This window comes from Dipodomys spectabilis, unplaced genomic scaffold, assembly GCF_019054845.1.
Source record: "Dipodomys spectabilis isolate Male_0828 unplaced genomic scaffold, ASM1905484v1 ptg000004l, whole genome shotgun sequence".
Taxonomy (NCBI): domain Eukaryota; kingdom Metazoa; phylum Chordata; class Mammalia; order Rodentia; family Heteromyidae; genus Dipodomys; species Dipodomys spectabilis.
Genome location: NW_024870681.1, coordinates 3,626,543 through 3,642,505, shown reverse-complemented (window position 1 = coordinate 3,642,505; position 15,963 = coordinate 3,626,543). Strand labels below are relative to the sequence as shown.

Below are 15,963 nucleotides of genomic sequence, written 5' to 3'. Positions count from 1 at the left end.
CCCTCAGCAAGGTGGCCTGAGCACTTTGGTATGCATATGATTAGCTGGGTGTTTGATCTAGTTCCACTGCATGCACAAGCACACGCACACACACACACACACACACGCACAAGCGCACGTGTGCACACACACACACACACACACACACACACACACACACACACCTTCTTTGCCTGATTCTCAACTTCTTTGTTCTCAACTTCTTTCTCTTGTACATAAATTCCTACCATCTCTCTGTTTACTAGGTGAAAGCAGCCTATTGGGACTCTAGACCTGCTTCAAATTCTCCAAAAGGGACAGCCTTAACTAGAGGAGGCCTCCTCATAAAAGCTGCATGAGAGAGGAGGCATGATGCGTGGGGTGAAGGGTAAACTCCAAGGCCCTTGGCCCCTGAATTATGGCCTTCAGTTTCTGTTCTGAGCTCTGGATCTATGTGCAGAGGCCACAGTTCCCACCCTTGCCTGTCACCCACAGTCCCTAACACATAGGAGCATCATGGTATATTACAAAGAATCTTAGTTTCACAATAAGACAGACTTGTGTTTGAATCCTGTAACAAGTTCTGTTACCTCTCTGAGACTGTGTGCTCATCTGTGAGAAGGGAATGGCAAAGCCTCACCTCTTGAACTGCCATAAACCCTAGCATAGAAGGTGCACTGCATTTTAGGATCTCAGCAAATGTATGACCGTCAATGAACCCCCTGCAACCCTGCCCCACTTCCCACTTTTACCCTGAAGCCTGAGCTCAACAGCTTCAGTGGGCTTTAGGGTGCGGCTGAGTCCAGCTCACCTATCTTGATTTCTTTTCTTTCCTTCCAGCTCCCACATTGCCCTTGCGGACTTATGGGCCCCCAGAAAGTAGGTCACACAACAGAGTCACCCAGAATGAGGAAAGAGAAGCAGGACTGTAGTCAATTGTCACTTCTCTGGGTCCTGGCTGTTCTCAGCCAAGACCAATGGAGAAAGCTGCCTGGCAAGCCCCTCCAGGCCCACCCAGGCAGCCGGAGTGACATTTTTGGGAGCTCTGTGGAGGGGGAGGTGCTAGGGGGCCTCTTTGTTTCTCCTACAGGCAATGAGGTAGGTATTGTCCTGGAAAGAAGAGTGGCAGAAGAAGGCTCAGATGGGTTGAACATTCCTGACTTTGAAGCCTCTGTTTACCACAAGGAAGTTACTAAATGTTTTGGAGCCTCCATTTCCACATCTATAAAATGAAAATAAGATGTTTCCTCTTTCAGTCAGTTGTGAGGTTTAAATGCAACAATAAAATAAGTGTACAATGCCTATCATGTTGCAAGCACGGAACAAACAGTAACTCCCAGTTACTCCCACGGCAGCCACCAGCCTGTCTGACAGAGGTTACATGTGTGAGTGCCAGCGCCAAGGGCCATATCTTGGGCTCACCACTTTGTAGCTAAATGATCCCAGGCAAATTTAATTCCCAGCTTCCGCATCTGTATACTGCTGATAATAGTTGTGTGTGTTTTAGGATCAGAATAATCAAGACCCATAAAATACTTAGAGCCTGGCTTTAGCAAGTATTTAAATAGGAGCTGTGGCACATTATGCCTATGGCAAGAGACTGGGGAGAATAGGGTGAAGATGAGAGACGGAAGCAGCTTTGGGGGTGAGTTTAGGACCCTGACTTTCATGAGAGAACCTGCCACCTGCCAGCAGGGAATCATTGATGGTTACTGGTCCTGGAGTGAGAGCAGTGACTGTATCTGTGCAAAAAGACTAAACAGTATGGGGACTAAGGACTCCGGGCCAGGTCTCAGGGATGCTAGTTCAAACAGTGAGTTGTTAGGAAGTATAGCTCTGTCCCCTGACATGGTGGCCTCCCCCACCCTTGGCTAGGCAATGGGAGTGGGAGGAGTGTCTTTAGTTAATGTCTTTGGTCCCTTAGCATAGCAGTTTTTAGGTTACATGTCCGGTTAATTCCCTTTTTTTTCTTTTGGCTCAAGGTTGGTGCTTTACCACTCCCAGTGTTTGTTGATTAATTAGAGATAAGTCTCTGGATTTGTTTCCCCTCCTGGCTTCAAACCAAACCAGGATCCTCAGGTCTATAGGCATGAGCCACCAGCACTCAGCTCTCAATTACTCTTCTCTCCTTCATTTTATGGTTGGGAAGACCAAGGCTCAGAAAGGGCTGGGAATGTGTCCAAAACTACCCAGCCAGGTAAGCCATTTGGATCTTTTTATCTGGATTGCTCTTCATGTGCTGATAGTTTGCTTCTCAACTTTGGTGTTAATTTTTCCCTTTTTTTTTTGTTGTTGTTGTGGGTCTTGAACTCTGGGCCTGGACGCTGTCCTTGAGCTCTTCAGCTCAAGGTGTGCACTCTACCACTTGAGCCACAGTGCCACTCAACCAGGTATTTTCTAAGCAGAGCCTGAGACTCAGAGAGGCTTCTTACTGCCAGTGTAGGGCTTAATCTTTTCTGCTGTCGTTCTGATGCTTCTCTGATATGGGTGAGACAGTCAGGAATGGGAGTGGGTGGATGCTAGCCTTATCAGAAGAAAAGAACAATCCCATTAACAACAGAGAGTCATTCCAGAAAAGGTCTACAATACCCTCCTTCAGATGACAAGTCACTCTGATTAATTCTGTTCTCCAGCGCTTGGTATCAAAACTGTACATACTACCATGATGTTGACGCAGAGTCTGATAGAAGCAGCTGGAATGTTGACAGGCAGGAGTCCCATCCTCCAGAGACTGAGGAGATGGAAAACTCAGGGCCGTTAGGGTGGCTCAGGATTAGGGACCAGAATGGATCGTGCTCCTCCATACCTCTTAACTATTTTCCTTTTGCTGCCAACAAGCAGCAGTTAGCTTCACAGGAGGCAAAGTAAAAAGGCAATGCTTGTCATGTTTGAAGTCACATGGAAGAACTGTCTGTAACACACAGTTCCGAGAGAAGGAAGAGCTTTTCTGAGCATCACCTGTGTTAACATTAGCCAAGCAACTCACACCAATTAACATTAACATTCGCCAAAGGAATAGAGAACAGCTGGCGCAAATGATAACTATATACATATATACATATGATATCTACATATATATTTATATATCTAGGTATCTAGATAGATAGATAGGTAGACAGACAGACAGATAGATCCATTCAGTGTTTCCCAAACTGAGTTCCTTGGAATCCTCAGGGTCCTGTGGGGACCCTGCCAAAGAGAAAGGGTACTCTGGCAAGCAGCAAAAGGAGCTCTATTTCTCTCTGCTTTCCATGCGGTCTTTCACATGAGAGTCCATGTGGACAAAGGGTTCTGTGGCTTTGGAAATGTTTTAAATCACAGGTCTAGTATAACCACTCATTCCCAAGCAGGGAATCCCATTTAGGAAACAGCTCCCTTCTTCCCAGCTGCAGTGGATTAGTGGTGGAGCCCGGATCAGTGCCTGGCTCTCCTGACTGTTCAGTGTTTTCTGAGATGGACATCGATCACTAACCAGGTTGGACATCATTTATCAGGCATGGCCTAGAGCTGGGTTCTGTCCACACAATGTGGCCTGAACATGATCCTTGGCCAACAGTGTCACCAGCTTCTTCTCCAAGGTTCAAAGCCATGAAGTCTTGTTGTCTCTTTTTAGAGTCTCTGAACTCCATCTATCCTGAGGAAGGGTCACCTGTCACTCTTCAGCCTGTTTTCAATCCCAGAGCACTCAGCGACTGCAACTTGGCCTAGGAAAGGGAGGAGAGTACAAGCAAGACCCTGGGATGGCAGAGGCTGAGTGACCTGATCTCCAACACAGAAAAAGTATGTGTGTGAGAGAGAGTCCTGAAGTCAAAGCCCGGGGTGCCCAGGGCCTGAATTGGACTAGCCAGTATCGTCCTGGGAGAAGAGGGCAGCAACCTCATACTCCTTCACCTCAAACCCTGTAACTACACAGGGCTGCATCTCTTCTCCCTGTTCTCCTTTGGGCAGCACACCCCTCCCCTGGATAGCCTGGACGGCACCCTCTACAGCCTAGTGCCACCCCCAGGGAAAGACCTTGAGGAAAGGACCTTGACGGTCCTTTGAAGCTGTCTGTTCATGGGTCCAGCTCCCCATGGTAATGTCTAGCTGGACATGGCAGATGGGCTGGGACCAGGTCTTATTGACTCTGGAATCCAGGCTGGGACTTTAGTGGTGCCCGACTCTATTTTTGTCAAGCAGCGCACACACAAACAGTGGGTTTTCTTACTCACTCAAAGCCAACGGGGAGGAAAGAACAGTGAGAAAACGCAGATTTCCTAAGCTATACAACCCGCATCTGCTCTGACTCATGCCATCGTGCAAGGAGAAGAGGTGGCAGGGAGGGGAACAGCACAAGGCCTCCTTTTGACTCGGGCTGGGCTGGGCCAGGAGGGAACTTCCTTTTCCTGTGCATAACATAAACAGCCTCTCCCCTCCCCACACACTGGGCAGTGTGATGCCCTGGACAACTCACTGCCAACTCAGGGGCAACCTTTTTTTTTTTTTTTTGTCAGTCATGGGCCTGAACCCTGGCCTGGGCGCTGTCCCTCAGCTCCTCAGCTCAAGGCTAGCACTCTACCACTTGAGCCACAGTGCCACTTCTGGCTTTTTCTGCTTATGTGGTGCTGAGGAATTGAACCCAGGGCTTCATGCATGCAAGGCAAGCACTCTACTACTGAGCCACCTTCCCACCCCAGGGGCAACCTTTTAAGAATGGTGGTAAAGCAGGGTTCCTATATACATTAAAGTCCCTCAGAAAGCCGGGCACCAGTGTCTCATGCCTGTAATCCTAGCTACTCAGGCGGCTGAGAGCTGAGGATCACAGTTCAAAGCCAGCTAGGGCAGGAAAGTCCATGAGACTCTCTCTCTTTCTCTTTTGTCGGTCATGGGCCTGAATTCTGGGCCTGGGCACTGTCCCTTAGCTCTTCATCTCAAGGCTAACACTCTACCACTTGAGCCACAATGGGCCTGAATTCTGGGCCTGGGCACTGTCCCTTAGCTCTTCATCTCAAGGCTAACACTCTACCACTTGAGCCACAGTGCCACTTCTGGCTTTTTCTGCTTATGTGGTGCTGAGGAATTGAACCCAGGCCTCATGCATACAAGGCAAGCACTTTTCCACTGAGCCACCTTCCAGCTCTCTATGAGATTCTTTTTTTTGGGTCGGTTGTGGGGCTTGAACTCTGGGTTTGGGCACTGACCCTCAGCTCTTCATCTCAAGGCTAGCGCTCTACCACTTGAGCTACAGCGCCACTTCCGGTTTTCTGGTGGTTTATTGGAAATAGGAGTCTCATGGTCTTTCCTACCTAGGCTGGCTTTGAACTGAGATCCTCAGATCTCAGCCTCCTGAGTAGCGAGGAGTACAGGCGTGAGCCACTGCTGCCCGGCTTCCATGAGACTCTTATCTATAATAAACCACCAAAAAACTGGAAGTTGCATTGTGGCTCAAGTGGTAGAGCATTAGCCTTGGGCTGAAGAGCTGAGGGACAGCGCCCAGGCCCAGAATTCAAGGCCCATGACTGACCAAAAAAAAAAAAAAATTCCCTCAGGATCTTGAAACTGTCATGCCCCCACTCCACTTGATGCTAACTCAGACTGGGGTGTGGCTCAATGGTAGAGTGCTTGCCTAACACACACAAGTCCCCAATACCATAAACCAAACGCAACAGCAATTAAAAAAAATAAAAAGTTTCTCCAGGTGATTCCAACACAGCAAAGCCTGGCCTCTGCTGGGCTAAAGGCTTGCTGGTAGAAGTGGATATTGGCAGAATCACAAACTAAGCTGGCGATATTCATTCATTCACTCCCCGTATGAACAGCTAACAAGACTCTGCTATGTACCAGATAGCCATGATCAATGTAAAAGCTTGTCTGATTTCCATGGGAGTCCATTATAGTGGGGGGCAATCAATGATAAACAAATGATTAAATGATATACAGGAACCATGCTGCAAGAAAACCAGTGCAGGGTGCGGGATAGGGAGGGCTGGGCAGCAGAAAGACGGCTGCCCCAGGATTTAGGCAATGCACTGGCTTCAGGAGAGGGCCGCTGGGCTTGCTTGCTGCAAGCAGCAGTCACCTGCCATCCTCCAGGTCCTGCTGCTGCCCCATGAGGCTCCTGCTAGCCGCCTGCCCTTGAGCTGCTCCTCCAGTCAGAGGCCTGGTTTCCTCTCCACAGACCTTCCCTGTCTCTCAGCAGTAATGCCTGTCACAGGCCAGGGAAGGGAGGCAGGTGGAGATGATCTTTCAAGGATCATTTTGTGCAGCCTCTGGGGGACTTTTGAGTTTGAGGGGAGGAAGAGGTCATGTGGAATAGACACTTGGGATCAGAAGACTTGGGTTTGAGCCAGAAGTGGCGCTGTGGCTCAAGAGGTAGAGTGCTGGCCTTGAGCAAAAGCAGCTCAGGGACAGTGCCCAGGCTCTGAGTTCAAGCCCCAGGACTGGCATAAGAAAAATTAAAAAATAAAAAAAGCAATGTCAATGGCTTTTCAAAAGTGTGTTTGCCTCTGGATGCTCCTTGGACATGAATTGAATCCCAGCACGTTCAGGTCCCACAAGGGAACCAGATGTGATGCAGCCTGTAATCCTGGCACTTGGGAGGCTAAGGCAGGAGGAACTCAAGTGTGAGACCACCCTAGCCTCACACATTATACAGTGAAATAGAAAGAGCCAGGCACCAGTGGCTCATGCCTGTAATCCTAGTTACTCAAGAAGTTGAGAGCTAAGGATCCTGGTTCAAAGCCAGCCTGGGCAGGAATGTCTGTAAGACTCTTATTTCCAATTAACCAACAGAAAACCAGAAGTGTCACTGTGGCTCAAGTGGTAAAGTGCTGGCCTTGAGCTGAAGAGCTGAGGGACAGCGCCCAGGCCTACAGTTCAAGCTCCGAGACCAACAACAATGACAAAATATAGAAAGGAGAGGGGGAGGGGGTGAACTTGTTCAAAGTACACTATCTACATTATCATAATGAAACCCTCTGGTACTATTAACATATGTTAATAAAAATTATAAACAAAAATAACAGAAGAAGAAGGAAGGAAAAAGCTGGAATGGGAAATAATCTTTAAAAAAAAAAGAAGAAGAAGAAGAAGAGAAAGCCAGGCACTGGTGGCTCACGCCTGTAATCCTAGCTACTCAGGAGGCTGAGATCTGAGGATCACGGTTCAAAGCCAGGCCGGGCAGAAAAGTCTGTGAGACTCTAATCTCCAATAAACCACTAGAAAACCAGAAGTGGTGCTGTGGCTTAAGTGGTAGAACGCTCGCCTTGTGGTGAAGAGCGCAGGGACAATGCCCAAGCCCAGAGTTCAAGCCCCATGACAAACAAAAACAAGAAGAAGAAGAAGAAAAGAGAAAGAACTCACTCATAGTCACAAAGCTTGGGAAAGATAGAAGGACCCATACTGGCCCCAGAAAGAGGAAGTAGTTGTGAGTAGACTGAGTTTGCCTCTTCTGGTTCCTGGACAAACTTCTATTCATCCTTCAAAACCTCACTCAGGTGTGGCCTCTCAGGTGAAAACCTCTCTGCCTCCATAAGTAATTCCCTATTTCATGGCCTTCATGCCTCAAACATGAGCTCTGTTTCTGTGAGGAACTCAATGAATGTTACCAGGATTGGTCTCCTGTCATACCCCTTTCCAGGCTATGATTCCAGAGGTATGCATCCCAGCTGGCTTTGGATCCCATCTCCTAACATTGCATATAATGGTCACTGGGAGAAGTCTGGGCCTAGGAGGAACTGAAGCTCTCTCCCACAGTCTGCTTCACTGTGCGTTAACAGAAACTTTTCAGAAGTCCCTAACATGGCATTCAAAAGGAGAGAAGAGCAGGTGTCAAAGAGGCCTTCCTCAAGATCCAGTAGCCTCTTCCCAGAGCAAGAGCCATCTCAGGGCTGCAGAGCCACCTATCTACCCAGCAGAGCTGTGGACAGGGCCTGGACAGCAAAGACAGAGGATTTTCCTACAGCTATTAATAAGAACTGCCAAATATGGACAGCCACTCCATTACTTCTCACTTATTATTACTACGTAACAATCTTGTAGGGCAGATGTGCCTGCACCCATATGTTAGATGAGGAAGCTTACACGGTGGAGCCCAGGCAAGAGTCCCATCAGCTCTGCCAGCCCACGTTCAGGACTTTCTGCTGCCTTCCTTACTGCATGACCAGCCAGCCTCTGGATGCCAACTGGAATTGTTAAAAGATAACAAACTACTGAACAAAGATGGGAGAAGCCTAGGGGCCATGTGGGACTCACTTTGCTCTGTCATCCTTGGAGAACAGGCAATCACTGTCCAGCTGGGTGGCTTTCCATTCACTGCACACACACACACACACACACACACACACACACACACACACACACACACACACACACACACACACTCTCTCTCTCTCTCTCTCTCTCTCTCTCTCTCTCTCTCTCTCTTCTGAAATCCACCCACCTCTCAGGGAACATCCCAGCCTTGAGGTGCAATGACCAGCCTGTCTGCCCAGCTGCCTGGGTTAGAGCTCAGGACAGGGCACTGAGTGCCCTTGAATTGGTTGCTGCTTCCTGCTCCAGTTCCAGAGACACACCCTGGCATTTCCCTGGGTGCCACCAGATAAGCTGAGCAGGACAAGGCCAGAGTGTCAGGGAAAGAGGACAGGAAACAATATTTGCTTCTTTACAAATGTTTTGTGAGCTGAGTATGGTAGGGTACACCTATAATCCCAGCACTCAGGAGAGTCTGGGCTACAGAGTTAAGACCTTGTGTCTAAAAGAATTCAAAACTTTGGTGGAACCCCATCTCTGAAAGCAAGAAAGAACTTGGAGATCAAATCAGCTGCCAAGAAACAACACAGAGCCCCCTCGTAGGAGAGAGCAATCCAGTGAGTTTTATCTTAGAGCCTTGAGACCTCAGACTTTTCTCACGTGATATAGCCACACTAGGACTCAGTGTTCTGTGGGAAGCTGGCCTGGGAAAACAGTACCAGGCTCCCACCCACAGGCCTATGTAATTACTACTATTTAAAAGGTCCAATGGCCAATGGCTGTGGGTACTCGCTGTGCTCCGCCTCTGGCTCAGGGCCTCTCCAGATACAAACTCACTCCTCCCCACTAGCCTGTGAAGCAGGGATCCTCCCGCAGCACGGACAGTGACTCCCAAGTCTTAGAGAGGTCTGTCAAGGACAGGAGACTAGTAAGAGGAGAGTGAGGATATAAACCCAGGCAACCTAGCTCTAGGAGCCCCCAAAACTGTGAAAGCAGAGAGGTTTGAGTGTTATCAAATAATCTTCCCCCAAAGTAACCATTGTGGAGCCTAGATTGCTCATCCATTCACTCCGGTGCAACGCATTCACCGGGCTGTATCTACAGGCCAGGCCTGGGGCTGCCACAGGAGACAAGGGTGACACAGCCTTGCTCTGAGGTGCCACAGTCACTCTTCTGCCCATGGTGCCCTGGAGCCCCCGGCAGTGCTGGTCACTGGGGGCCTGTGAGGTCATCAGCAACGGCTGCACACGAGAGAGAGGCCCTATGGTGGGATCCAGATGTTGCCCTGGCTCCCCCCACAGCTCCATGTCCTTCAGCCGTGGTCTCTTACCCATCTACAGTATGTAGAACAGGGTGGGGGTCCCATACCCAGCTATGCCCATTCTACAGCCTGGCTACTCCTTCAGCCCCACAGCTGGTAGATAGGTGCAGTCTCTTCCAAGCTGCTCCCCAGAAGGTGTCCCAGCAGACCCTCGGATACTCCCCAGCACCGTCGCTGTCCCTTCTCCCAGCCATGTTCAGCTACATTCATCTCAAGCACGAGTGACATCTTTGTCCCCCTCCAGAAGGAGAATAACTTCTAGACAAGGAGGCAGACAGGGAAGAGTCCCTCCCAACCATCTCCCAAACCCTCTCAGCGAAGCTGGACTACAAAGTGTCCTGTCCCACCACAGCCCCACCAGTGACAGGACACCAGCAGGCTCACAGGCCCAGCCCCCCAAGACAGCAGTCAGCTGGGCAGCCACCCTGGGGCAGCACCTAGATGGTCCAGTGTCCCTGGTTCAGCCGAGGCCTGTCCAGGTGTGGTCCCTGAATGAATAGAACCACAGTAGCAGGCGGATGGGCAGGTCTCAGGCGCACACAGCTCCTTTGTGACTCTCCTGCCAGGGCTGGGCAAAGAAAAACTAAAGGCACCCGGCCCTGGGACACTGAGCCAGTGTTCCTCACACTTGGGGGCAGCCCAAATTCAGGTAGAAACTGGAGAGCAGAGGCCAGAGGAGGCCCGTGGGGGGAAGGGAACTGACTTAAAAAGAAGCTGGTATTCCAGGCCAGCCCCCTCTGCAGTCCACAAGGCCACATTCACAGAGGTGAGTCCCCCCCCCCCCCCACGCCCCAGGGCTGACCCCAACTCTCTCCACCAGGTTTCTCATTTGAGCACTTGTAGTAGCCAGGGTTTATAAAGTTGCAGCTCAGTGAACTCAACAGTTGCTCCTGGGGTAGGTGGGGCAGAGGGAGGACAAGGCTTGGTTCCTGTGAGCTGCTGATTGCAACATGTTTGCCAAACAATCAATATACAGTCTTGTTCCATAAAGGTCTCTGTTTAACTGACCCCTTGTCTTGCTTAATATTGCATCCACTGATTCACTAACATTCAACTGCACAGCTCTGTAACTCTTTCTTGCCTGGGACACCTGTATTTTTCTCCACAAGCACGCCACATCCTTCCAGCATTGAGGGCCATTTTTATCTAGCGAAGACATTACCAGCAAAAAGCACAAAAATGCAGAAAACATAGCCTGAAAGAGAACCCTTGCTTATAGCATGAGAAGGTACCGTGGGCAGCTTAAGTTGTCACTACTCTGAGCATGTCTCCAAATGACCATGAAGAAACACTGTGATCATTGGTTTAGGGGTTATAGACAAATTTTAGCAATCAGACAAATTTGCAAACACAAAATGAGTTATGGGGGGTGGGGGAGGGGAAAGGGTCTATACATGACACATGGAAAATATTTAGCAAAGCAGCAGCTTCTTAAATATTGTCACCGTTACTATTATTTCTTGTGGACTCAACCATATCTTGGTCCTTTCCTTGGACTTTTCCCATTTTATGAAGTCCCAGAGCCAGGTGTCAACTGCCAGCCTAGAAACCTTTGTATTCAATTGGCTTCCCACCCTAGTCCTCTGCCCAGCAGCAGCTACTGCCCTCCGCTCAGCTTCTTCAAACCAATCAGTGAGGCCCTGGCCACCTGCTCCCACTGGCCCTGCATTCCCATCTGCACAAGGGCCCCAACTCTGCACCTTGCAGTGGCCGCAGGAACACGCTCTGCTCCTCACTCACCTGTGTGCACAGGTGTCTGCCCGGCCCCTCCCAGCACTCAGCTACTGCCATCTGGGATTCTCAAGAAACCAGCCAAGCTCAACGGCCCCTTCCCAGTGCCTCCTTCTACAGAGAAACACTTCCACCACTACTCTCCATCCTTTGCTTAGCTTCAGTTTCTTCAGAGCACTTGATCTGCTTTACACTTGCATTTGCAGTTTGTCCTCTTCCCCCGAATCATGGAAACCCTGAGGGAGGGATTAAGCTGTCAGCAGGTGTGTCCTAGGTAGAGTACATGGCTGGGAATCCCTCTGAAGAGCAGGGAAGGACCTGACATGACCAGGGCTGGGTACCTACCCCAGTGGTGTCTGTGAACAAAGCTTCTTCACTTTTTACTAAGTTATATTGTGTGTGATGTGGATATCCTATGTATAAAATTTTATATATACAGTCAAATGGGTATACATAATATTATATAACCACTCTATAATGTGTATTATATATAGTAATAGACTATAGTATATAAAGTGTACATATTACTATGTATAGTAAAATGGTTACTATAATGATATATAGTATATGTATAGCAAAATGGTTACTATATGTAGTAAATATAGTATATGTAAGCATATATAATATGCTCATATATGCTATTTACTAATTTATGCTATTATATGTATATATACTTGTATATGTTATGTGTAAGCATATATAAGTATACGTACTATACTATATATGACATATAGTGATATATATCACTATATATATAGTAAAATGGTTAGCATAGTGGAACAAATTACTATAATCTCCAATAGTTCCTTCCACCATGAAGAACAGCTATAAAATAATCCCTCAGCAAAAATCCTTAATACACTGTTTGTGAGTGAGTGGTTTGTGTGTGTGTGTGTGTGTGTGTGTGTGTGTGTGTGTGTGTGTGTGTGTGTGTGTGTGTGTGTGTGTGTGTGTATGTTGCTACCTACCAAGCCACTTGCTTGGTAGGTAATCATAATTCTGTCAAGTTTCCATGGGTGAAATCATGCAGTATTTTTATTTCTGGATGAAGCTTTATGACATTAAATATAAGAACTGAGCTTTTAGCTGGGCGCCGGTGGCTCATGCCTGTAATCCTAGCTACTCAGGAGGTTAAGATGTGAGGATTGTGATTCAAAGCCAGCCTGGGCAGGAAAGTCTGAGACTCTCTTCCCCAATAAACCACTCAGAAAACCAGAAGTGGCGCTGTGGCTCAAGTGGTAGAGCGCTAGCCTTGAGCTAAAGAGCTAAGGGACAGCGCCCAAGCCCAGAGTTCAAGCCCCATGACCGACAAAAACAAAACAAAACTGAGCTTTCAAGGTGCAGTTTGACCACTAGTTCCTCACCTGCCCCAAGTTTTAGGGCAGAGTCAGCGGCTCCTGTATCAGCTTCCCTACCCTGTGCACAGCTGGACCCTCTGTCCCTATCCCTGATCCCCCATCACACACACTGCCATACCTGGCAGTTCTTCACTCATCCAGGGCCCTGCCTGTGTACAAAAGGACTCAATCAAGGTCTAGAACTTGATCTTTTTGTTTGTTTTTGCAATCCTGTGGCTTGAACTCAGGGTCTGGGCACTGTCCCTGAGCTTCTTTTACTCAAGGCTAGCACTCTACCACTTGAGCCACAGCGCCATTTCCAGTCTTTCCTGTGTATGTGGTACTGAGGAATCAAACCCAGGGCTTTATGCATGCTAGGCAAGTATTCTCCTACTGAGGCACATTCCCAGCCCAGAAACTTGATTGTAAGTGACCTTTAGGACTGAGTGTGTGAGAACTTATGCCAAGGCCTCTTACCACCTCACCAGGCTACCTGCTTCTGACACAAGCCTGGGTACAATCTGCAGGACTCACTGCTCACTTGAGTGCTGGGTGAGAGGCTTGCCACTTGACTCTGAGACTCACATTGGCACATCTGGTACCTGGGGCCAACATCTATGAAATGGGAATAAGAGCACCTACCACATAAAGACTACTTGGTAGCAGGTTCCAAGCACCTGGCAGTATGTGTATGTGGTGGTGGTGGTGGGGGGGGGGGCCGAGCACAGTGGGTGTTTAGGAAGTATTCCTCAGCGAGACACCATTGGCTCACACCTGTGATCCTCAGCTTCTAGGATTACAGATGTGAGCCACTGGAGGATTACAGTTCAAAGCCAGACCAGTCAGACAAATTCTGGTGACTCTTATCTCCAATTAAATAGCAAAAAGCCAGAACTAGAAGCATGGCTCAAGTGACTGAGTGCCAGCTATGAGCAAAAAAGCCAAACAAGAACTCAAGCCCTGAATTTAAGCCCCAGTGCTGGCACACATGTACACAGATACACACATCTGCCCACAAAGGAAGAAGAGGAGGAGAAGGAGGAGGAGGAGGAGGAGGAGGAAGAGGAGAAGGAGGAGGAGGAGGAGGGGAGGAGGAAGAGGAGGAGGAGGAGGAGGAGGAGGAGGAGGAGGAGGAGGAGGAGGAGGAGGAGGAGGAGGAGGAAGAGGAGGAGGAGGGGAGGAGGAGGAGGAGGAGGAGGAGGGGAGGAGGAGGAGGAGGAGGAGGAGGAGGAGGAGGAGGAGGAGGAAGAGGAGGAGGAGGAAGAGGAGGAGGAGGGGAGGAGGAGGAGGAGGAGGAGGAGGGGAGGAGGAGGAGGAGGAGGAGGAGGAGGAGGAGGAAGAGGAGGAGGAGGAGGAGGAGGGGAGGAGGAGGAGGAGGAGGAGGAGGAGGAGGAGGAGGGGAGGAGGAGGAGGAGGGGAGGAGGAGGAGGAGGGGAGGAGGAGGAGGAGGAGGAGGAGGAGGGGGGAGGGGAGAAGCATTTGTCCCTGTGCTACCAATCCTCCAGTCCGTTTGAAGGTCATTGCTTCACTTTGTTGGATCCTGAGAGCTCCATATCACCTGTTCCCCCTCTATCAGGCCTGTCCTGAGGGCCAGGGAGAAGATTGTTCCCCGGTTACTGGGTTTACTGAGCCCAGTACTTGGGCTTTCCCTGCTTCCTCGCTTGTTTCTGAACTTTGACCTTTGTCTCTATGGTCTGAACACATCTCGTGTCTCTCACAAGAGCACTCCAGGCCTTAAAACCAGGAAGGGCCTGCAAGCCAGGAGAAGGCTGATAATCTGTACACCCAGGAGCGGGCTAAGGCAAGGGGCTGAAGATCACTGAGGCTTTCTGACAGTTTTTGCACTCAGATATTCCCCATAGGTCACAGCCACTTTGATAACGGGATGCCGAAGAGTGGAATGGGTCCCAGAAGTAGAAACACTCGAACTTCAGCTTCCTCCTCTCCCACAGTAGGTTAGACCATGTGACCTCTGGGAAAGTCAGAAGGTCCCCTGAGCACAGAGGCCTGGGTCAACCACAGGGTGACAGAAAGAGCTTCAGGGTAGGATCATGTGAAGACACAAGTCCCAGCTCTACCATTTAACACCCACATCAGCTCCCAGGCCTCAGCTCAGCATTGACAAGATCTCTAAGGAGATGGTGTTTGCATAATTTTTCTGCTGGCTCTGGAAATGTTTTAGTTGCTGTTAATATCACTATGCCCTGCTTCTTTGTGGGCTGGGCATATAGAAACCAAAAGCAAAGCAGAAATTAGAATAAGAATTCTTTCATATGTTTTACTGGGATTTGAACTTAGAGGCTCATGCTTGATAGGCTGATTTTCTACCACTTGGGCCACATCTCCAGCCCTGATTTTTGCTGGCTATTTTGGAGATGGAGTCTCCTAGACTTTTCTGCCTGGGCTGGCTTTGAACCTCTACAGTCCTGATCTCAACTTCCTGAGTATATGGGGTTACACATGTGGGCCACCAGCAATGGCTTTGCATACTTTTTTTTTTTTAATGTCTCAGAGGTCTTCCTTATAACCCACATTAAAATGATTTCCCAATTCTTCTTTCTGCCAGGTATCATCTAGCTTCTTAGAGCACTCCTTCCTGTCACCCTCTCGCTTCCAACTGAAAGCCTCAGGAAGGGCCCCATGGGTCCTCAGCTCACAGCACCAGGCCCATGGTGAACACTGAGCACTGGGGAAGGTAAGGGGGAAAGGTTCAAGGGCACGATGCTGCATTTGATGCTACACGGGCGGCTTTGCACATGTCTGCACAGCCCAGTGATGGCCAGCACTCGCAAGGGCCTTTCTCTGTGCCAGGCACCACACCAGGAGCATCATGAAAGTCAGCATGTTCCACCCCTCATGGTCCCACCCAGGGGCATAGGCCCATATCTACTGTGAAACCACCAAAGCTTAGGCAGCAAGGCCACTGTGTGCTTGGGGAAGCCCTGCCCGTGCATTCACATGGTTATATGTTCTGTCTATTTTGCAGATATAAGCCATGTTGAGGGTTGTTGTTGGTTTTGGGTTTTTTTGGTGCTGGGGCTTGAACTCAGAACCTGAGCACTGTCCCTTAGCTTCTTCCCTCTAGGCTAGTGCTCTACCACTTGTGCCACAGCTCTACTTCCAGCTCTTTTTTTTTGGTCCATAATTAGAATAATAGTCTCTTGAACTTGTCTATGGAAGCTGGCTTTGAACCACAGTCCTCCAATGTCAGTCTCTTGAATAGCCAGGATTTCAGGCATGAGCCACCGGCACCCAGCTCATGGTGAGGTTCTTTACCTTAAAAATAGGACTCCAGCCCAGGACCAGTGGCTCATATCTGTAATCCTAGTGACTTAGAAGGCTGAGGTCTGAGGATTACAGTTCAAA

At 49.2% G+C, this 15,963-nt stretch overlaps 1 protein-coding gene across 1 annotated transcript in view; it reads right to left on the bottom strand.

The window, feature by feature from the left end:
- Positions 1-15,963, bottom strand: part of Rab11fip4 (RAB11 family interacting protein 4) — a 95,605-nt gene that overhangs the window by 35,153 nt on the left and 44,489 nt on the right. The gene's annotated exons all lie outside the window — the stretch shown is intronic.